Genomic DNA, 23,312 nt, shown 5'->3' on the forward strand with positions numbered 1-23,312 from the left:
AGAACTACCCACAAAGTTTTACATGAATCCAAAATGAACACCTTACTTTCCTAGTTCAGTATCAAAATGTTTATATAATACGCAAGTCCAGTAAACTGGTCTTGACAATGTTCAGCTCAAAGAGGGTAAAATCTCAAGAAATTACGTAAATCTGTGAAGCAACCATTATAAATTAAAATCTCATCAGATTTCTGACCATCTACAACAAAAACTTTAATGGAGACATTCTAAATTTTAAACTGATCCAGAGAAGGTGCATTAGGATCCAAGATTATAAATCTCCCTGCATTAATAGACCTCACAAAGCTTTGCACTCTGGATTCCCACTTTTGTGTGAACTCCATAAAGAAGCAACCTTCTAGCTCCTGAGGCTAACTTGTGACTACCCTCCAGAGAAGGATGTATCAGTTTCCATGCACATCAGGCTTGTTATACGCTTCGCCTCCTCCTGTCACCACCACCACACAGAAGAGGACAAGCTAATTAAGGGGGTGGGGCACTGGTCAGATAGGGAGGTTAAAAAAATAAAAATTAATCCATAATGAAAGGTAAATGTTATCTGATTATCTGATAAACATCATATCTCCCTTCTTCAGGCTGTAACCATAAAAAAAAAGTGGGCTAGGGAGGAGCTGTAACACCACTGAGCAGCATAGTGGAAATATTTGCAGACGGAGACTATAGCTTGTAAATGTTACTGTTAGCCCTGGGAGGTGAAGAGTGAGGTCGTATTGCTACACTGAAGCTTGGCAGAGAGGCTGGGGAATCAAGAAAGAGTACATGGGCTCTTCAACCTTAGTCCAAATGTCACACTAACATTTACAGAGCTGTGTGCAACTATTTGGGAAGAAATCTCTGGCAAGAAGGTTAAGAACAGAAGAATTGCTCCTCGAAGCCTAGGAGTGAAATGGGGAAAGCATGGGGAAATCTGCTAAAATGATGGTCTGAGAGTTCACATTACACGTGTGTCAGGATTTAGAGCTTTTGGAACTAAACAGAAGTCGCATCATTCTCTGTGTCCTCTTTAATGATAGTGTCAAGCTACATGAAGCATGTGATCTGTGTGTTTTCAGTAGTACATTCACCAAGAAAAGCGGATTATAGTGGACATGAATTTTGGCTCATCTCAGAAGCGCACAGTGTAAGAAAGAGGCAGCAGACAATTTACAGTGAGGGGAATTCCAGGAAATTTAAAGGAAAAAATTACACGATGAGGGTGGTCGAACACTGGGGCAGACTGTGGAAACTCCATGTCTGGAAATTTTCAAAACTGAACTGGAGACCCAAACTACCTATTCAACTCTTGAGATTTGCCCCACTTTAAGCAGGCAGTTGCAATACGGTTCCAGAGATCCCTTTCAACCAGGACTATTCTATGACAAGTGCCACAATGCACTGATCTCACTGGACACTGCACCAGTAGCAAGTTGCTACTGATCTGAAATGGAAAAGATTTTGCCCTGTGTGTGATCGTATTAATGGTAGTGCTGCTTACTGCATGTTGTCATGACTGAAGACACAGGAGATTCGCTCTCCTTACAGGAAATGACTATGTCCTTGAGCAAATCTTTACTTCCACTGAATCTTCTCATAACAATTACAGTTAGAAACATACTATGACACGGACTAATGACATCCACCTTGCGCCTTTGGTCCTTTTTGCCCATGAACCAGTATGCTCTCATCGAACTGGTGCATCGCACGCTACCCAACATCTCCCAGTGGCTGCTGAATCTCAGGTGAAACTTATAAGGCTTATTTTTTTTTCCTATGACAATTCTAATGGTGGATCTCAGCACTAAAATTTGCTTGTTTCCCCAAATTTCTAGGGGGTGGGGGCTCTGCTATAAAATCCACAGAACTCGGAAAGCTAATAAAAGGCAGTTATCAACAGCCTACCATCTTTGGGAAAGGAAATCTACAGTATGAACTAAATTCATTACTTTGTATAAAAGAACAGCCAACCTCCCCTCAGTTGTGTTTGTTTTTTCTTTTTGAATACTGGAAAGAAAACCAGTAAACCATATTTTGCTACTGGCTGTTGGTTTAAGGAAGGTGCACAGTGTGGCCAAAACAACACTCTATTTCCTTTTTCTCATCTGAAGTCCTGGAAAGGGTGCTTTAATAGGATATAGAGCAGAGGGAAAAGATAGGTCTACAAGCAATAAGCTAAACTTGTCCACAAAAAATGTACATCGCAGTGTTTTTGAAAAAAGTAAATTCTTCAACCTAGGACATCTCTGATTTAGGAGACACCAGAAGTGAGAGTTCAGAGACGGCCATGATGAACATACATAGTCAGAGGGTCAGGGTAGCTTCTTATAACTGATGTAAGGCAAACAGCTTCATAGAAGGAGGAACATCACAACACTCAAAAGGACTGGCAAATCAGTCTTCTCTGGAGGAAGCTCAGTACAACAGAGTAGGTAGCTCTGTCAGGGCAGCACAATGCCATGCTGCAAAAAAATGCAGGATAACATTTAATTTGGGATTTCATACTACATCTTCGAAACCTAAAATATAAGACAAACTAAACAGCATTTATAATACTAGGACCTGGGGGAAGGTCCTTTCAGAGCCTTTTCTTCTCCTATCACAGAACTGCTGCTTTCCCTAAAATATATTTGCAAAACCACCAGTCTAGAGGTGGTGCCTGAGGGTAACGCTCGGTCGGTGCAGCACAGACAGCGCAGAAATAATGACACTAATTTCCAGGGGTCCCACAGGCTCTGTCCATTCTCATTCCTAATGAAGTCATCAGCAGAGATGCAATAGCCAGGGCTGCTCACCCAGCTAATTACAACCACTGGCCAATTACCTCAACCATGATAAAGAGGAAAACAGAAGCAGAAACTAGGAGCTGGCACAGGATGACAGTTGATATTGCCAAGATCATGAGGGCCAAAGCAAGAGATATATGTTCAAGCATGTAAATTTCACCAGCAGATAAAAGGAATTTAGTCCTACTTCCAAGTAAGAAATAGGCACTGCTTTTTTAAAATATCATTGTCCTGCAGACTGCATTCTACTGTATGACTCGTACCTGTAAACAAATATGTTTAAAGAATAAGAATTTTAGATTTTAAAAAAGGAAGATAAAAAGAATTGACATATGCATGTATGGTGCTTCTGTGCTACTGATAACCTAAACTACCCAGAATTTCCTTGTTTAGACAGTATGAGAAATGTCCATGAGACATCCCTCTCTGACTCCAAACATGAACGAGTGTAGTTTGCTCTTACAAAATCAGTATTTCTTGGTAAGGTCAGAGTTAACAATTCATAATCCAAAAAACACTGGCTGTATTACGCAAATTCATGTATTTATTCAACCGTGTATAATCTCGAATGCCCAAGCACATGGTACAGGGTCTTCTAAGTGTATAGACTAGCGTTCAATGGATGGGTCTACAGAGAACAGCAGCCAGCCTAAGCTCTCTGTCCAAAACTCAAAGATTTATATTCATGGAGAAGAGTTTGCCATTAACATTTTTCTCATCTGAGTTCCTAGAGCCTCCAATGACAGTAAAAGATGATAAATTCTACTTCTTGGGGAAGCTGTGAAGGTTTAGTCAGTGTCTGCAAGTTCTTTGAGATCCTGCAGTCAAAAGGACTTTCAATGTGTAAATTACAACAGTAGCTGTGACCCTAAAACTGTCATCTTCACCCCTGTGCTGCCCATTTTATTCACTTTTAAGTTCAGGGCAGCTGTCAGAACACAATGAAGAGCGTCATGCTCCACAAGCACCAGCCTGACACCACAGTTAAGTAAAGCTGAATCTTCTTTAGCTGTTGCTATCAGTACACTGAGATAGTTCCTGAGGCCTGACGCTATTCTGACTCAAACCAAGACCAAATGTAGAAATCACCAGGTATGGTGACTGAAATGGAGTTAAACTAGGGAATCATACAGTACATTTGTTCCCAGAAGATTCTCAGATCACCATCTACAGTATCTTTGACTTTTGCTGAAATGCTTGGGTCTCTCCTGCTCCTTTCTGAAATAGCAAACCAGTCAAAAATCCCCTCCATATCAAGACATTTGCATCCACTTACAGACAAGCTTTGGAAACGTGCCCACATGCTGTGTTCTTCTCTTTTACTCAGAGTTTTCTATAGTTTAAGAGAGTTTTGATGCTGAAGTACCCATTGTTTATCTTGTCTAACAGACTTCTGTGCACTGTAATACAGCCCAAAGGGACATTTCCTCTCCAGATTGCTAGCAGCTAACCAGATGTGATGTATTTTGTTACAATATTTCTGACCCATTACATCAAATTATGCCAGATTAAATGCAGCCCATCAGGGAAAAGGGTTGCCACAGACCTGTAATTTGACTCAAACCAAAAATTTGGCATCTGCTTATCAGTGTCTACACCTCCTGCACGACACTGCTTCGTTTACCATGGTATTCTAAGGTTCTCTAGGTTCTTGAACAACTTCTTTACATGCTAAACCTAACAGTCACACAAACTATTAGCAAGAATCATAGAATCATAAAGGTTGGAAAAGACCTCCAAGATCATCTGGTCCAACCATCAACCTACCACCAACGTCACCCACAAAACCCTGTCCCTAAGCACCAGGTCCAACCTTTCCTTAAACACCCCCAGGGACGGTGACTCCACCACTTCCCTGGACAACTCATTCCAATGCCTGACTAAAGAAAGAACTAATTCTCCCACCCAACATGCATTAGCTCTCTCACTGTTCAGAAGAGCAGTAATAGGGACAATATGGTCAATATCTTCATCCCAAGGGAGGTGCAGTGAATTCAAACAACATACACTTGCTCCTAAAGACCAGAGTTCAAAAATACCTTAGACGAGTGGTGGAGGAATAAAGCTAGTGATCATGACACATTTGCTAATTTCAGTGGCAGATGGGAAGTTCAATCTATAAGAATAGATCATTGATCCTAATAAAAAGAAGTTTGTTTGTTTTTTGTTGTTGTGGTTTTTTTTTTTTAATAATGAAAAAAAAAAAAAGGTAATAGCCACAGACAGCCACTGTGTAGGATGGAAAGAACAGTTTGTCTTCACCTAAAATGTCTCCTAAACTCTTATGTGCAGGAGATAGAGAACTAGGAGAATAAATTGCAAAAAACCTCCCATTTAGCTGAGTGGGATCACAGGGAAGGTCGGGACAGCTAATCACTATCTATTTACTGGAAATTACCCACAAAGGTAATTAGATGCACAATTATCTTATAGCAATTAGCTGTTGTTGATATGAAGTAGTTACAGAGTTTACTCTTACTAGGTAACAAGGTAGAAAGGAATGAATCAGAACAAGGAGAACACTGAAAGATGGAAGCCAAGGTAAGTTTGGGGGATGGACAGACACTCACGTGTGTGTCTGGAGGACTGGAGAACTGAAATGCTTTCACTCATATTACTTGGCCAAACCTCTAAAGCGGTATCAGAGAAAGTGAGATTATAAGAACAGAGCCCAACACAATTTAACAAAGCATGGCAAAAGCAGATGAGAGCGTGGCTATCAGATTAACCTTGTGTAAAGGCTGTGGCAAATCCATCATGATGTTTTTCCAGGGTCTGAGATAGCCTGACTAGAACTGGCCCTACCAGCAAATTGTGTTTACTTCAGAATTGAAAATTTTTCTCTTCCTCATTATACAAGGCTGAAAAAGGGGCAGGGAGAGAGATTCTGATATTTTCTACTGTCTTAAACATTATTTCTCTATAGTGATAAAACTCATTAAACATTACCAACAAAAACTGAAGAAAAAAATAATTACAATCTCCAAAGGCAAAAAGTGATCTTGCAGCAAGCAGCTTTATTTTACTGCTTTCACTTTTTCAACAGCTAGCTGCTCTAGTGATATGTAAACCCTTCTTTTGGGTTTTCTGAGGTCTACGCCCCTACTGTTTCTGCACCCTTAGAAAGGAAAGAGAAAGCTGGGCTGTGGCTCTGGAGAGACAGCCTTCAGCTGTGGGGAGCAGCAGTCAGGGATTGCTCAGGCAAGCAGGGGCAGACCCGAGCTGTCTCACTTAGGTGATTCTCACACCCACCCACACTTTAAAGGAAGTAACACAACCCAATGCAGGAGACACCAGGCAGAGAAAACTCCCTGGTGGTGAGGACAGACAGAGAGCAGTGCAGGAAGCCCACAGCTGTTATTTGGGCCTATTCAAAGAACAGCAAAACTGGCCAGCTACTTGCACAAGACAAAACCCACCATGGCAGAAAATTCCTTTCTGTTAAACAGAAATCAAGCCTCATAATATTTTTCAAATCTCTTCTTCCAATTTCCAACCAACTCTGGAAAACAACAAAATAAGATTTGCAGAGTGCTGCCAAACACACAATATCATTACCTTGGATGGGAGTTAAGGGGCTGACTACACCATAACAGCAATTTTATCATGTAAGAACAACATTCTGCATGATAGTAAAGCAACAAGAGTTGCATCTAGTCACCTTATACCCATCCTCCTGGGAAACACATGGCTACACCTGCAGCCACTTGCCCTTCCAGAGCTTATCACTTGCTCTGAGCACTACATAAACACTCCTCTGGTGTCAGCTGGACTAAATACCACCTTCATGAAGGGAGGAACACAAGAGAAAAACATGCCAAAATGAAGAAGAGCAAAGCTCTCAATTTTTTCAAGTGGAAAGCCAAGCTCTGAACAACTAGGAATGTGACAGCTGTGGGGTTTGATCAACAGTACCAGTAACCAGGCAGAGTGAGATCTTTGCTGTGCACCAGCAGGTGCCGTTCTACTACGAAAATCCTACAAAATGCAAACCTTTTCCCTAGTGTCTCAATCATGTGGCTTAACTGTGGCTTGGAGATACTGTACTTTGAGGCAAAGAACAGCCTTTGAGTCTTGTTCATTCCTTAGCATCTTAGATGCAATGGGAGCACTCTTAAACCAATGCTGAGGAAAAGCAGTCTCGCAATTCTAAGCCCTAAGTTCACAAAAAGATCTGCATGTAATATTCATTGAGAGTTCAGCTACAGAAAGTTTAAAGGATCAGTCTAAACATTCCCAGGATGCAGTAACATTTTTTTATTTTGAAGCATTGGGATTGCAGCCGTTGCTTTTGACCTCTTTGCCTAGCTTTAAAACGAGGTCTTTATGATACGCTCTTTGAAATAGCACCTCAGAGCTGTATTTGTTTCAAAGTCTAGCTACCCTCAGCTCTAGCAGAAGACTTGAAAAATAAATTTGTTTGCAGATTCTACTCCTACACTTTAGTCCCATCTACAGAGGAAGCCCAGACATTTAGTAAGATTGCAATGGGGAGAGGGGACAACTTAGTCAAACCAAGAAAGGAGAACTACTAACTGATTTTCCTCTGTCAGGGACTTGGGAGCGTGCACATTTTCTCAAAAGAAGTTATAAAAGGGCAGAGGTAAGGATTCAAATACTGAAGAGAGTCCCCATTATATCATGTAACTGATGGATTCACACAGATCTAAACTTCCTCAGCATCACAAGTCATTCCTTTAATTACTAAATTACACTATTTATTTAAGATGAAATATTGATTTCCATATTTCTTGGGTTCTCTGAAAGCAAAAAGCTACAGTAGCACAACGCTGGGTGATATTGTGAATTTCACAGAGGTGCCTATGGTGTGGAAACCAGAGGGAGTTAAGATTTCCTCAAGTTTGGAAGGAAAAGTGGCAATTCCTCAGAGAAGTATAACACTGAGAAAAGACAAGAATACGTGAAACTGCCACCTAATGGTGAAACTATAACTCTGAAGCAGGATTAGTAGCCAGCACACACACACAAAAAACTACAAAAATGCTGCTTTGACCCACGTCTTGAATGTGGATAGACATTTTTTTTCTTCAGCAACATTTAATTATATGCTGCTTCCTACAGCACTGGCTACTGGTGAAGCAAACGTGTATGTTTTAAGTGACAAAATGTATCTTCATCAGGTATGTGGTTATTTTCTCAAACTGCCAGATTTGAGTCTCAGTTTTATGCCACAGATAAGAGACTGCACAATGAAGAATATAATAAAGCCAAAGTTCAGTCCTGGAGTTTTTGAGGACTGATAATATCTTAATTTCTAATGAAATTAATAATGATTAATAATGCATGATTGATAATCCCCGTATGTCTAGAGAAAAGGGATGTTAAGCTCTCCAGCCGCAGGAGCAGACACACAGCTTCCCATGCACAAGAGCCACTTCTCTCCTTTTTCAATATGAAGTGATTCACAGGCTCCAACCCCAGGCTCACCCATGTGCCAGAGAGCACACGGTATTTGCGGTATTTGCAGGGTACAACATGCCTGCTGCAGGCTTCCCCCTAAGCATCCGTGGAGGGGCTGCAAGGCAGAGAGGGATCCCCGAGGGGTGGAAAGGCTGGGCACATGCAAGTGCATTCAGGAAACAACGTGCTCCAGTATATATTTCACGTCCATTTGAAATGAAGGAGAGCGTAAAGCTTTTCCCCCAGGGGGTACCCATAGGACTTCAGCGAGCAGAGCAGAGCGGGCGATGGGGCAGGAGGCCGTGGGCCCGGGGCTGCGGCCTTGCTGGGACGCTGAGGGAGGCGGCGCTGCCTGAGGCCGTTAGAGGGCGAAGGAGGCTGCGAACGACTCCTCGCTTCTGCCGGTAGTGCTGGGAAGCGCTCGCTGCCTGTCTTGCAAGGGAGTTAGGGCAACACTCTCTCCTCATGGGGTGAAGAAGAAGGCAGAGACACGGAGCACATCCCAGTGGTCCTCCTGCACAGCCTCTCTGCCCCGCCAGCTCTGCCCCCAGTGCCGCTCGCCAGGCAGGGACCCAAGTTCCTACCTGCACCGGTACCAGTGTGGGATGAGCAGGTATCAATTCGAGAGAAGCTTTTCCTCATTTGCACCTGGAAAAGCTAAAGATCACACCACAGAGAACATCCTGTTTTCTAAAATAAGCAGCTGAAATACTCTGCGACAAAACAGGGAAAAGGGTAGGTCTCCTAATGGATTGGGTTTCTTGCCCACAATTCTCTTTATATGAAATCTCCAGCACAATTTGAAAGCATTTAGGTGCCCGCGAGAATGCTTTTTGAAGCAGCTTTCTTTCACAGCAGAAACTGAGACAGAAATAGGAGCCAAGCTCCTCCAGTGTCACACTGCAGAACCTCAGTAGTGCAGGAGCACAACCCGACGCTCTGAGTTACCATTTCACCAGCTCCGTGCCACTCTTCCACACCTTTTAGGACGCTCCAAGAGCTACCTGCCCCTCCTTGTCCCAGTCTTCAGCAGACGGGCACTGAAAAATTGTCAGAATATCAAGCTGAAACCAAAATAATGAGGAGGTCGATAGTTCCCTTGGAAACTGGAAAATAATTCAAAACCCTAAAAAAAATATCTAAATCTGTAAGGGAAAAAGGACAGCTCTTGACATCACTTGAAACATAGATGGTAAGACTCTATAGATATAACACCTGTTTCTCTTTCAAATTCTGCAGATAAAGAGAGAATCAAAAGGGGAGGAATTGAGGCACAAGACAGTTTTTTAATATTTCAATTAGCCTTTTATTTGGACTAGGACTTATTTACTGCAGAGTTAAGCATCTTTCATAGTTACAGATTCTCTATTTATATCTGCTAACTGTGCAAATTTCCCGGTTCCCTGATTCCAGACCAGCTGCTGGGCACAGCTGTGCTCCAACAAACGCACCAAAACCAGCAGGGATTGCTGCAGGACTATCATAACTCCCTGATTCCACCCGCATCTGGAAGAGGAAATCATAGCACTTTTCTCACTCAGTCCTGACACAGCTCAACAGAAAAAAATCAATCATTCATATATACAAATATATATATGTGAAATACATATATATATACATACAAATATATATATATATAAAAATAAAAGACAGGTCTGAGAAGGTCCCAAGATTTAACACCTTTTAAACACAACACTAGCACATCCACCATGAGGTACAAGGTTGCCAACACAAAGGATACAGGATATAGGTGCACAGTCACTTGCAAAACCCTTGGACAGAGCAGAGGACATCCTGGGAGCAATTAGATGTGTGGACAGATCAAGGTACAGAATTGCAAGCAGTTTACTATCCGGCACCAAAGTAACTTTCAGATTATCAGAAAGAAGGGGATGTAAAACAGAGCAACTACCAAAGTGCCTCAACACACTGCAGCTGTAAATCTTTAAGTAGGTTTCAGAGTGTAAATTTCATATTTGTGTGGGCATCAAGTTCAAGGAGAGCAAAGCTGTATCTGGGAGAGAGGACTCGGGCACAGCCTCTACCTGACACACACTACCTAGATCCTATCCCTGCTGTCCCCCAGACACTGGCAGTGCACTGGCTGTTGTGAGCATCATTCTCACCGTTAATGAACTCTTTGCTCTCTAGACATGTCTTTATTTTAAGGGGATTTTACTCCAAGAGTTCATCCCCTAAACTCTACACAGGGCAACTCTGAGCTTTGTCAGGATTTCTTACTTTTATGCATCAGAACCCAAACGTTTTGTTTAAGATCAAACAAAGCACATGACAGAGCAGGACTGCAATGCAAGTGAACTAAATGGCAGACTACTGCCCTTAGTGCTGCCCAAACTAGTCTCCCCCTTCTCCTCCTCCCTCTTTTTCTTTCCTGATGAGCAATCTTTGGGAGAGCAGCTGGGCAGTCAGAAAAGCCTCCGTCCTCTGCCTGCCACAAAGGTGCGTAGCAGTGAGCAGCACCAACCTCACCTGCTCCTGCTCAGACACTGCCCACAGAGAACAATCCTTACAGTAGGCTCTCCTGTACCAGCACTTTACTGACAGACCCGGGGTACACTACACTTCACATGTTTCCCTTCCTCATACCACTCTGCGTATACCTCTTCTAATTGGGATTTCAGTTTTTTCTGGCAACAGCTGCTCCTTACTCTGTATTTGGAAAGAAAAAAAACATCTTTAACAGCTTTCTTTTCTCCTCTGACAGCGTAACATGTCACATACTACTGTTTCCAATTTGCCCAAGCATAAAATTTGTTCCACAATTCTTTAATATGATCTAGCAAAGAAACTGAGGTATCAAAAGTGTGGTTTTTTTTATTATTTTTACATAATAAATTATTCTACCCTTCCTAATTCAGAATGAGTTATTATAATAAGTAATTACACTAAGAATCAGACAAACTATACTTTGGGAATCAGCGTCTTGCATATTTTATACATTTATTCGCTTTCTCACTAATTGGGAAAACATACCAAGTTATTAGCAGTATTTAGAAAGAAAAAGATCTTTTGAAGTTGGAAGACGTTTCCAAGTTTTCATTATTCAGAGGAATACATTTCAAAGATCCATCCAAGCTAGAAACAGAAGAGCTAGACAGATCATTCAGCTCCCTTCCCTTCCTTCCATCCTACAAAGCACATTACGTTAAGGAATATAGCAACCTGGCCATACTGTGATCTCGTAGCCACTTTAATTTCTAGTGTTTAACTGATGTGATTGCCATCCTTTCCCTGGGGTTTCTGTTATAGCAAAGTAAAACAAAATATCTAAAGCTTATTAACATGGTGTTTACCGTGATACTCATCACTTTCCTTTTTTAATTTAAGCCAGTATTCCACAGTTCCTGTGAACTTTCTTAAATAAGTCCCTTACTGGAGGAAGGCAGTCCTCCCATCAGTGTGGATTAAATCATGCTCCCCTCAGGTTATCATTTAACCAAGTAATACACACTGAACTCTTCTAATCTTTCTCTGTAATTCCTCCCTTCGATCTCCTGACTACATTTCAACTTTTTTTTTTTCTTCATGTTTCCTTCACATTGGTGGATTTTAGTCTAAGCTACTTGACAGGAGACTCCTTACCCTTTTTTTCTTTAATAGGAAGCAGGTGTAGAAGCTTGTCAGGGGAATACACTTTCTATACTCACATTTCTTGAATATATATTTCTACCAACACAACTACGAACAATTCTCACTAGCATGCCTGTAAGCTAAGTGTCCGACAGCACTTCATTAGTACACAATTTAACTGGTGAGCAGTTAATATTCAGGATTATTATCCTGACAAAGGTCAATGGGTAAAAGTATTTAAGACTCCCTTCTTCTGTGCTCTGTAAATCTCGTATCGCTATTGAGTTAAATATATTCAGCCAATCATTGACACCATACAAAATCTCATCATTTGTTTAGTGCTTCATAAAGGGCAATGAATAATTTTACCTTTTCAATGCCAAAGCAACTAGGAAGTTTTTCCCCTTGAGTGGCTCAAGTGCTACGACATTTGATCTACAAAAGGTTGTTTGTATACCTCCAAAAAAAATCCCAGAACTGTGCCTGAAAAACCACACAAGGATTGCATTAGCATTGAAGGTATAGAAAAGTAGTACAAGATAGAAAGCCACTGCTGTTTTAGAAGGAAATCTCTATGACCTTTAAGGATTTTTAATAAATGCTGGTGGTCTGGGCAATATTGTCCCTTTGGGGATATAAACTCAAATTATTAATACACAAAACCAAAAACTGCACACACATCTGTACTGATGAGAAAAGTAAAATACTATGCATCATCTAGCAATAATAAGAAAATGAGTTAGATAACACAAAAATAAATATCTATCACTAGGTCAGATTTTCTACCTGTTCTCATGCCAAGAGATGCATTAAGCTCAAGAAAAACTATGAAACCGAAATTCAAAGATTAACTAAAATCAGCATTTTGCTGGTGTTCAGCTTTTCTCATCCTAGCATCTGAAGCACCTAATGACTGATGATTTGTTCCCCTTGCAACCCTTCTATGACTTATGGAAGTCTCAAATATCTGCTTTTTGCAGCTGTGGAAGAAAAAGCACAGAAAAACCTAACTCGTCTGATGGTGCTGGTAAGCCAGAAAGAGAATCAAAAGGTGTATTGGGCATTTTCGTGAAGCTCTGAACTAGTTATATCCCATATATGCCAAGGCTTGTTTTGCAAGAAGCCCTGACCAAATGTACTTAATATTCCAGCAGCGACATAGAATTTACATGACACAACCACCCGTGCTCACAAAGCTCACCTCCAGGTACTGCCAACGGAGCAGCAGTCTTGCAGAGCAAGCAGGACTGCGCACACCGTAGAGGTGGCTGTCTGTGCCGGGTGTACTGCGGCACACCTTCTGAACAGCACCTGTGAGGCAGCTTTGCAAAGATTTTGCAAGTAATAGCACAGTTGTGGTTTTACCCATGGTCCTGGGGAGATCACTGTCTCCTCTCCCTGTCATGTAACACTTCCTGAATGTTTATTTAATCCTTAAGTTATAGTTTGTGCAACTTAAGTTTTGTCTTACAAGCATGTCTTTAATGACTTCCTACACATATTAGTTGTCCCTGAGTCCCCTGGATTCCGGCCAGGCACACAGGGAACGACAGCTGAGTTAGTGCAATGCAGGATAAGAGAGAGGCTGGCCCATGGGGAGCTGCACGGTAATCAGCTTTTCATTACTGCTTGGCTGAAAGGCCTAAGTGATTCAGCAGTGCTCTTCTGAGTGGGAGAACAGACGAGGAGGAGATGAAGGAACTCAGGTTCTGATATGAATTATCTCCATCCTATCACAGTATAAAGGTATTTATCTCCAGGAACTGCTAATAAAATAACCAGAGACTGTATATCACCATGTCTGTAGAGGTCTACAAGTGTTATTTCAGGGACCTCAGACAGCTTTTTCAAGGTGGAAAAAGTAGCTTAGTGACCTAGGAGTCTAATGACTAAATTATCTGATATCTTAGATTCAGACATTTAAATCCCAATGAAGTAAATTCAACCCCCTCAGCCTGAATCTGTGGCTAATTACTTTTGTAATCTTGAGTAGGTACCTTAATTGTCTGTGTCTCAGTTTCCCAAAATGTAAAATGGTAATGATACCTATCTCTTTTTGAAAACACTCTGCTTATATGCTATTATAACACCCCTTTGTACAGGATCTTCACTTTGCATCCTTATGAACAGTTTAATTTGGGTGACACTTGTTTAGCTTATTCTGATAGCCCAAGGACAGGTAGAGAGGTCAGTAACTTACCAGCTTTCTCCCAGCTATGACCTTGCCTGTTCCCTGTAAGTTTGAAGGCTCTCCCATGGGTTATTTGTATGCAAGGGTATAAAAATTGACCCAAGCCCCGTCTCCGTCTTCCAGAGAGAGAGAGACAGAGAGGATAGTATTGTGATTTGGCAGGCCCCACATTACTGTGGCAGAGAAGACCGTAAAAGCTGTCACCACTGTGCAACCACAGCCTCAGCACAAGTGTCACATGGGTTACATTTATTGCCTGAACACTTCCATCTCACCTCAGTACCGAGCATGTCTCAGTCCCAAACACAAACAAGCTTAATGCCAGGCCCCCGTATCTTCCCTCCCAGTTGTATCAGGGTGGTTTCTCCTTCCTGCCCTGGAGTCCTCCTAGGTAGCCTTTACCAAGGAGTTGCTCAAGTGTGTAACCCAGGAACAGTGGTGAAGCAGGAAAAAAAAAAAAAAAACATACAGCCACTTGCAGGTGCCCAAACAGATGCTGAGCTCCATCTCCTGGCATGCAGCATCTCTTCTGTGCCTAACGCGTTATTCCCTCGCAAGGGATCCACATGGGAGAAGAGAGCTATGGGTGTCACACAGCTCTAACAGGGTTTTATTGGTCAGTGCTTTGATGGGGCACATTTATCTGGTAGATCTCCACAGCTCCCGGGCCAGCACACCTCCCTAACCTGAGTGACGAGGTGCCTGGGAAGAGCTGACTCACGGAAGAAGGGATGTGGCAGCTATTTCAGAGCTCCGCCTGGAGAACTTACCGGCTGAGGCCTTGCTGGTGGTGCAGACCAAGGAATGAACTATAGGCAATACGCACACAAAGAAGGGTAAACAATCAACTTTTAACTTTTATGGTTTCTCTCAGAATAAAACGGTATAAAAGGCAATAGATTGGTTTTGCAAATAGTCACCAGCCAGCAGGAAAAGACAAAAGAAAAAAGAAATCACAGCGGTGTAAATCAACCTGGGGAGAAATGACTAAACGAGGACACTGATTGCTAATCTACATCCTGTCACTCTGACTGTATAAGCAGGTTAGCTCAAGAGGCCATGTGTGAAAAAACAGCCCCATAAAAGCAGTGTCTTTCCTACTCTCATCTGTATTCACAGTGGACCGGGTTTTCATTTTATGGCTGGAATGTTCTTGTTTCTTCTGCAGGTTAGCACAGTGCACATTAGCACTGTGCACGCTGCACAGTCAATACCAATTCCAGCCTACACTTTTCTGCCTTTTTTTATTTGGACACAAGTCCTTCTGTCTGCTGGATCCACTACTCTTTGACATCGCTGTTTGTGGTGTTCATTTATGGTTTTTGTTTGCTTGTTTTTGTTTTAAGCAACCCAAGTACCTTTGACTTTAAGTAAAAATAAAAAATAAAAGCAAAACCCGAGTGAGCCACTTAAAATACAGCATGATAAAATATTTCTATTTCTTTTTACTCTAATCCCCTTAACCTGAAAGGGATGCAGGCTATAAAACAACGCAAGAAAAAGATACTAGCCTACATGCAGATTTGTGATGCTCCTTCAGGAACAAGGAGGATGACAGTCTGGGAGAAAAGTAAATCTCCCTGCTCAATCCTGGACAGTTTCCACCCCGTTCACCAAGGTGGCTAATGCCAGCTCCTCCACATCACTGAGGTTCTCCCTGCATCACGCCAGGACTCCTGCAAAGTAGACCGCCACCTATTACCTGTGCTTTTCTTTAGCCACATCCTCAGCACACCAACACTGTGGTCAACAAGAAGAACAGCTGGAGTTATTAAAAACACAGCAATTACCTTGGCTGCAGTGCTAAATCATCCTCTAGAAACACTTGACAGGAAGGGAAAAGCTGAAACTCTGCACTGGTCAGTCCACAGAGGGGATAGAACAAACACATGCAAATGCAGAATAAAGGAGATTTGCACAAATTGAACAAGAGGGCTGACCACAGAAAATGGAGCAGCAGTGACTTTGGGGGCTTACATCAAAAAGAAACCACAACAGAAGAGAACATCACTTTGGAGTTGGTAACGAAATGGTGAAAACTTGGATGCGTCCCTAACCAGAAGCTGAGCTGTTAGCCTTCCATGTCTAGGAACCAGACCTCCTACACTGAGGTTAGCGCAAGAACTCTACAGTTTCGTGAGATAGCTTTGTATCAGGAGAGTCTTTACATTCACCTCATGTTTCTCTTCAGTCACAAAGACTCATGCCAGAGGTTGTGTGTGTGTTGTTTTTTTTTAAGTTATAAAATACTTGACATGTTTTCTGTATTCTTGCATTTTTCCCACTATTTGGCAAGCATGCCTTTTGCCAGTCACTATTTCAGGGGTAAATCTCATCCTAACACAGCAGGTGAGACATGCAGCACAAACTCCTTTCTATTGTATGCAGCACAGCACCCCTTGCTCTGCTCCCTGGGCTGGGTGCACGAAGGGACCTCATGGCTCTGCCTTCGGCTTTCCTCTTGCAGTCACACAAGCAACAGAGGGGAAATCAGCTATAGAAGAATTCTTCCTTTCACTACTCTACTTTGCAGCTCTACCAAAGACCCAGCAGGTCAGAAAGACTGACCTACCTTCTAATCTCTAACGCAAATACTCCTCTAAGAGAGGAATAAGGCATATAAAGGATAGCTACTCTGCATATATTTCTCATTCTGCGCACAAGCATAGGACTCCCCAAGCTGTCAATCTAACATGCTTTTCAGCTGACGGCTGAATTCTCATTTTCCATTTTCACTCATTTAATGAAAGGTACCGGATAAAAATTCACTATTTAAAATACTGTATTTTTCTTTTCTCACCAGTTTGAAATGGGGCCTGTGGGTATTGGGGTAGCCAGACTTAAAAGTCCATTTTCACATGAATCCATCTGAATCCTAAACTCTACTGCTTTGATACAACTTCCAAGGGTAATCCCCTCCAACCAATCCTGTCCTTCTGCTCCCTTTAGAAATATTGCAACGTAAAGAATTACAATTCTTCCTTCTTCAGGAATAGAAAAATGTTAAGTTGCTCAAAGGAACACGAGATTAGGATGGAAGGAAACCCGTACCCAGAGGGGTCTAGGCTGACCACAAGACGACCTTGCCTTAAGGCACAACTTTACAAGTCAGTGCCTGCAGGCCATAAAAAATGGAAGCATCATGAAACTAACAGGACTTAGTATCAAGCTGCTTTTCTTGTACATTCTCTCTGCTTTCTTGCCTGTTCAGTGAGACGACTTTTGCACTAATGTGATGGATATGTCCCAAGTTTTAGGTTTTACCTACTCACCACACACAATCATCACAAAGTAGCTCTCAAACTCATATTGAGATTTCATTTTTCAGGATACAGCTTCCCTCTTCTGCACCTTACCTTACCCCCCAATTTTAACCTGCTTGTTCTTGATTGTGTACCAAAAAAACTGAGGATGCTGGTAAGGATGCAAATAAAGGCAGTGAAAATAATCTTTCCTTTGTGTATTCTTAGGCCCTTTAGAAGAGCGAGTGAGAGTGGTTTAGTTCAGGACTGTTATACCTTGAACTCTGGTACCTAGCAAAGGATTGACCAGGACCACCCTGTGACCTGGTCTGTTGATTAACTGCATTTGAGAAAAGGCAGAGAAACCAAGCAGATCTGATTGAGCCAATATACACCACCAAATACGACCTTTCCATGCTTGTGGTGATGTCTGTGCTTTTGAATATCCTCTCCATACCGCATAATAGCCTAATCCAATCAATCAGTGTCCAAGGGGTGACTGCCTATCTCCACACGGAGAGAGAGTCAATTAAGGGAGCATCATGAATGCCAAGTCCTTCCTCTCCCCCTGAGATGAATAAAGAAGAAATGAGAGAGAAAATGAGAGTGCTGTGCCAATGTCTGCCTTTCAGCTTGAAGGCTTCCGCTGGGCAAAGTGCAGAGACAGAGAAAGCTAATTTCACAGATAACATCTCCAAGGCCTACACAGTCACTTTAAATACTGGAAATAATTTTTCATGACAAATGATTCTACTTCATCCTGGCCACTTCCATCAAGAAATGCCATTACTTGTAGGGACAACTGGTAGTCTCAGCAGAAACACAAACTGATCTGATGCAAGGGTATGAAAAGCAAAGGGGGTTTTGAAGCCACAGGGACTGAGACCAGCCACTGAGCAAAGACTCAAAGATACCATGCGGTCTGAAGCAACTCTTCCACAAGATGGCATCAGTTTATCTCCAGCTACCTGACCAGTCACAACAGATGTGGTGCATACTCAAAACAAGCAAGCCCATTCTGGATCATAGATCTGACATGTACAACATATGACTGCCTGGCAGAGTTAGGATGAGAAGATGAAATAGTATTTCCTTTCTGCATGGTGACTTATCACTCCAGATGGTCCAAGATTTCCTAAGTTACATTCGCTCAATACAGTCTGATTCAAGCAAAACACACCTGCTATGATAACCTTTCCTTTAACTTGAGAGTTATCTGAGCAGCATCATGCCTTGAGTTATAGATGTGGTGCAATTTGTGGTTTGTATTAAGAAGCCATTGGTCTGAGCTGTCATTTATAAAACAGCAGATAAATATGCCACTACAGTATTAGTCCTGTAGAAGAGGCCTATACTAGCAAAAGTATAAGATGCTAAAAAGCATTAACTAAACATTCGTACTGATCCACCCATGTAACATCTGTTTTGTTGTTCAAGTGCCCTTTGTAGGAACTGACAGTGGCACAAAATCTAATAGTTTTGGATGATTATATTTCTTCAATAGGAGGAGCTTGCAATAGCTACACTTAGCAATATACAGCCAGAAACATAGTTTAGAGAAAGATAGCAGAAATTATTTTTCTGTAGCATTAATTAACATATTAAGATGAAATAAAGAGCACCTGGCGTACTAACAAATTCGCATGCAGCAAGGAAGGCAGACGTGTCCTTAAATATCAAGAGCATACAATGATGGAGACGGGATTAAGACAAAGGCAAGATAAAAATTCATAACCATATCATTGTAAAATATAGGAGAGAGAATCAGTTGATTTTTATATGGTCTCAGATTTTCCAACTGCTCAACAGATGCTGTTAGATATTGTCACGTCGATAAGACTCTTCAAAGTTCAAGTTCAACAGCCTGAAGACCATGAAATAATCTTTTCCCCAAAAGATGTAATCACCCTGACTGCAGAATTAACTGCACACTTCTGTACCGAGGATATCACAAAGGCATTACAAGGCCATCACTTGTCCTGGTGATATATATTCACAGTGGAGTAGAAAGGCTCACAATATGACTCCAAACAACTGGAAGACTGAAATTGTTTCTTAATATTGCTTCTTTTCCTTTACAAGGCCCACCTTGGCTGTGCTGTCCTTACTGGCTCTAGAGCAACATCTCATGCATCTTTGGGAGCTGTTGGGATGTTAGAACAGAAATTACCTGATGGAAGGCAAGAAAAGGAGGTAAAGATGGAGACTACAAAATCTGTAGTTAGAAGCTGAGTTTGCATAAAGGCCTGAGCTTAATATAGTTGAGAAAAACAGCAGTTAGAAAACCAAACAGTAATCTTTTATACTGAGACAGACAGTCATTATGGAGAGATACAAGGGAGTTAAGTACTAAAAAAAAAAAAAAAAAAAAAAAAACAGGCCTGCATTTCTTGAGAACTGTGTACAGTATATGCCACAGTAGTAGCTGCTTGGGCCAGCCACTGAGGGAAACAGCCATGTATTACAAACAGATTGATGGTAAGTGAAAAAATGAACTTCTCACACAAATGCCCTTAGCAAAGCTAACATGCCTCAGGTCGTATTGAATAGAGACTTTACTATGAAATTAGTAAGGTGCAAATGCAAATGGATGTGAAGGGATTACTTGAACTTTTTCCAATTTCAGATGGAATTTTTTTTTCTGCTGTTTGGAGACATTCTCGCAAATTGTACAGCAGGGACCCACCTGGCACTAGTAAGTTAATGAAAAAATGAGTTGTAGAATAGACCTTCTGATCTCTAACATCTTGGATTTTATCTCATGAAATCATAAAAATTATTCGGATATTTTGACTTTCCTGAAGTCTCTGAATATTCGAGATCCAGCTGGGATTAAAAGCATTAAAACGCTGCAGCAAAGGCTTTTCTCCTGATACTTCCAGCACCCCTGGGAACCATCAGTCCTATCAGAAAATCTATTCTCTGCAGTTACCTAGCATAACACTGTAGACTTGGAAGGACTGGACTGTCTAAAAAGCATCAACATATTTGAGTTTTTTTTTTTTTTTTTAACAAACCTTCAAATATGTAATCATCATCAAATATCTTCACTAAAACAAAAATGAAATCTATGCTGCTACCTGTGCTTGAGACATCAACGGATGCAGCACTTAAACCGTGTAGTAAATGATTTTGTAGCATTTCTTATTACCAGTAATTTTACAGCATCCCAGTTTATTGCATACATAATGGGCAGATGTTTGTTGTCATTAAACTGTTCTTAGCAAACATTGCCATAAAGGTACTAGGCAGATAATGAAACTGAATGCATAGCCCTGTGCTCAACATCAGCATTGCCAACAGCAGGTACATTGCTGTTCACAAACAGTGTGATGCAAAACACAGAGAAAGCCTGGTTTGCTGCGGATTTAATCGCCCATCTGTGAGCAAACCCAAACAGGAGAGGACACTGGTTCCAGCCCTGGGGAGAACTGGAATGGGATATCTTTGTCTGCTGCAATAAACACTGGGTGCAGTTCAGCAAATGAAAAGAGCTGGAACAAGACCTTTCTTTGTTACCTGGAAAGGACTCTAGGTACGCCAGTTCTGAACAATTACCTTGAAAAGCTTAAAATCTAAACTTCAGTGTCCTTTATTTCAGTCTTAAATGGCTGGCAGTCTCCTATCAACCCGCATTTTCTAATCTTATTAGTATACTCCTCGTAATGAAAGAAAGTCCAACCGAGGCAATTAAGTAGGAAAAAGCATTAAGAAGTGAGTGATGAACAACATTCAATTTTCACATTTTCACTAGCCTAACACTACCTGATTTTCAGTTGTCTTTTTCTATATGGCCCTGTTCCTGGGCTTTTGGCTTCTGCTAAATTTAGGTAGAAGGAAAACATTGCAGAGAGCTTTCAGGATCAGCAGAACAGGTCCCAATCACCCTTTGGAGCTCATGGCATCTTCACTGCAGCTACAGGAAATAGCTATGTGAATACAACACACTTTCATCTCCTCCTGCTTGTTTAATGCCAGAGCCTTGGGGTTCTTTTCAGAAAAAAAATCTGTGGGTTGTGAGGAGGTACTCTGTTATTACAGCAAGGAAGCACATCACGCTCCATGAGCCAGACCTCAACTTCCACCTCGAGTACTTCCATTTAGTGCAATTAACAGGGGGCTGCTGTGACCTGATGCCATGGCTGATGTCGAGTACTAACAAATTAGAAACTAAAGAGCATAGAAGACATTAAGTACCTTAAACCACTAAAGAACCTTCATGGCAGCTGAACCACTCCACCTTTTCCCGTTCTCCTGCCTGTCTGTATCAGCCCTCCAGCCGTTCTTGCGGACAGACTTGCAATGCACCCTAATTTCTGCTGGGTTCAATATGAGAAGGTATTTCACAAACAACAGGAGGAAACATGCTACCCATTGCATTTGAGGATCCTTTTTGTCATCTCTCACAAAGTTCACCCTACGTCTGATGCCTTTATTCAAACTAACTAGCAATAAGGCAGACCCAGACGGAACAAGGTATTCTAAAATAGAGACTTCACTGCACTGTTCTCTGATATTCCTATTCCTTCTAAAACCCAAGTATGCAAGAACGACTAAATACTATGAGGAGTACAGCTCCAAACTTTTTTTTTTTCCTAATGCCTGACACATCACAACCCAAGGCCTAGCAAACTAAGTATAATATATACTTGCAGTCATAATAACTTCTATCACATCCAATTCTCTGTGTCTGCCTTTTATTTCTGACAAACCCAAAAAACACCTTTCATTTTAGGAGTCTCTGGCATGACTAAATCTTGCTCTCCACCATGCATACTTTAATCAGGCATAATAGGAGCTCGATGAGCAGGGTGAGGCAAGGAGATCATAACCACATACATCTCAGATGCAGGCACAACGCCATGTGAGGACACGTTATTGGGAAGTCCAAGTGTCCTCATGAGAGGACATCTGGGCAAGGGTGGAAGAAGGGAAGTTGTTCTGGGGAAAAAGACGGGCATTTGGCAGGAACAGAGAACTCTGTAATATGAGCATTCACAGACTAGGAAGAGTAGACTAGAAGGGACTCAAAGCATCATTTACAGGAGGGCTTGTGTCCTATCTGTCAGCCTCCTTTCTATCTTCTTTGCCTTATGCCCCCCACCCCAAGCAAGACCATCTCTTTTGTCAATCTGGGAGCCTTGGCAGTTTGGCACTCAGTTCCTCCCTAGCACCTTCTGGAGTGCAGCAGTAGTGAATTATCAGACCAGGATCTCAACATAATCAATGAAAGGAGACAAGGCAAATCAACAAAAGGAGGCAAACAGATCACATAATTGCTTTGGATTTCTCCTGAGAAGCAACTACCTCCTTCCTCTGACTGCACAGGGAACTTCGGTATTTAGCGCAAGTCCTCATTGCCAGGTCTCTACTTGTTTTTAATCTCAGAGTACTTATCAGAGCTATCTAAAGAAGGAGATCAGAACGCTACTCTAATTGAGTTCATGCCACTTGCAAAGCCAGCAGTCATCCCACATCTTCTTTTCCAACCCTGCGCACAGCCACACCACCTTTCCCTTCCAACAGCTACTGGGGGATCTTTGACTTTTTGGAAACCTGTCTGAAGGCTGCAATGTTTATAGTGGTTCCAAAATGCTCTTCTCACATGATTTCCAAGATTGACACGCTGATTTAGACTAGGCAGCAGAGAAGCATTACAGAATTATGATTGAGAATGGGAAGCTCACTTGCCACTGGCTACAGAGTCAGGCCAATACGATTCACAAGTCTGTGGCTGAGAAAACCTCTGATGTCTTCCAGAGTCGTCTAAACCAATGTAGTCTGTAAGAGAGAACTGCTGAGCTGACATTGGCATAGCCAATGCACATCAATCTTATGACGCGACATTTTCACCCATGTCCCCACAGCACGGATGGCAGTGTTGACGCTTCAGCTGTTTTAAGGACCACTGGCAATTAACTGCAATTGCTGCTTAGGGCAGCATGCTGCAAATTGCTGGCTGTGAGAAGCCTTATGAATGATCACAGATATTCTGCAGTAAAGCCTAAAAACCCTACCCGGTCTGTCAAAAGAATTCTACTCATTAATAAAAACTCCCTGCAAAGAAGAAAATCCTCTGGAGAGCAA

At 41.8% G+C, this 23,312-nt stretch overlaps 1 protein-coding gene across 1 annotated transcript in view; it reads right to left on the minus strand.

Annotated features, from left to right (window-relative positions):
- Positions 1–23,312, minus strand: part of NRXN3 (neurexin 3) — a 1,009,770-nt gene that overhangs the window by 658,456 nt on the left and 328,002 nt on the right.

This window comes from Cygnus olor, chromosome 5 (genome assembly GCF_009769625.2).
Source record: "Cygnus olor isolate bCygOlo1 chromosome 5, bCygOlo1.pri.v2, whole genome shotgun sequence".
Lineage (NCBI taxonomy): Eukaryota > Metazoa > Chordata > Aves > Anseriformes > Anatidae > Cygnus > Cygnus olor.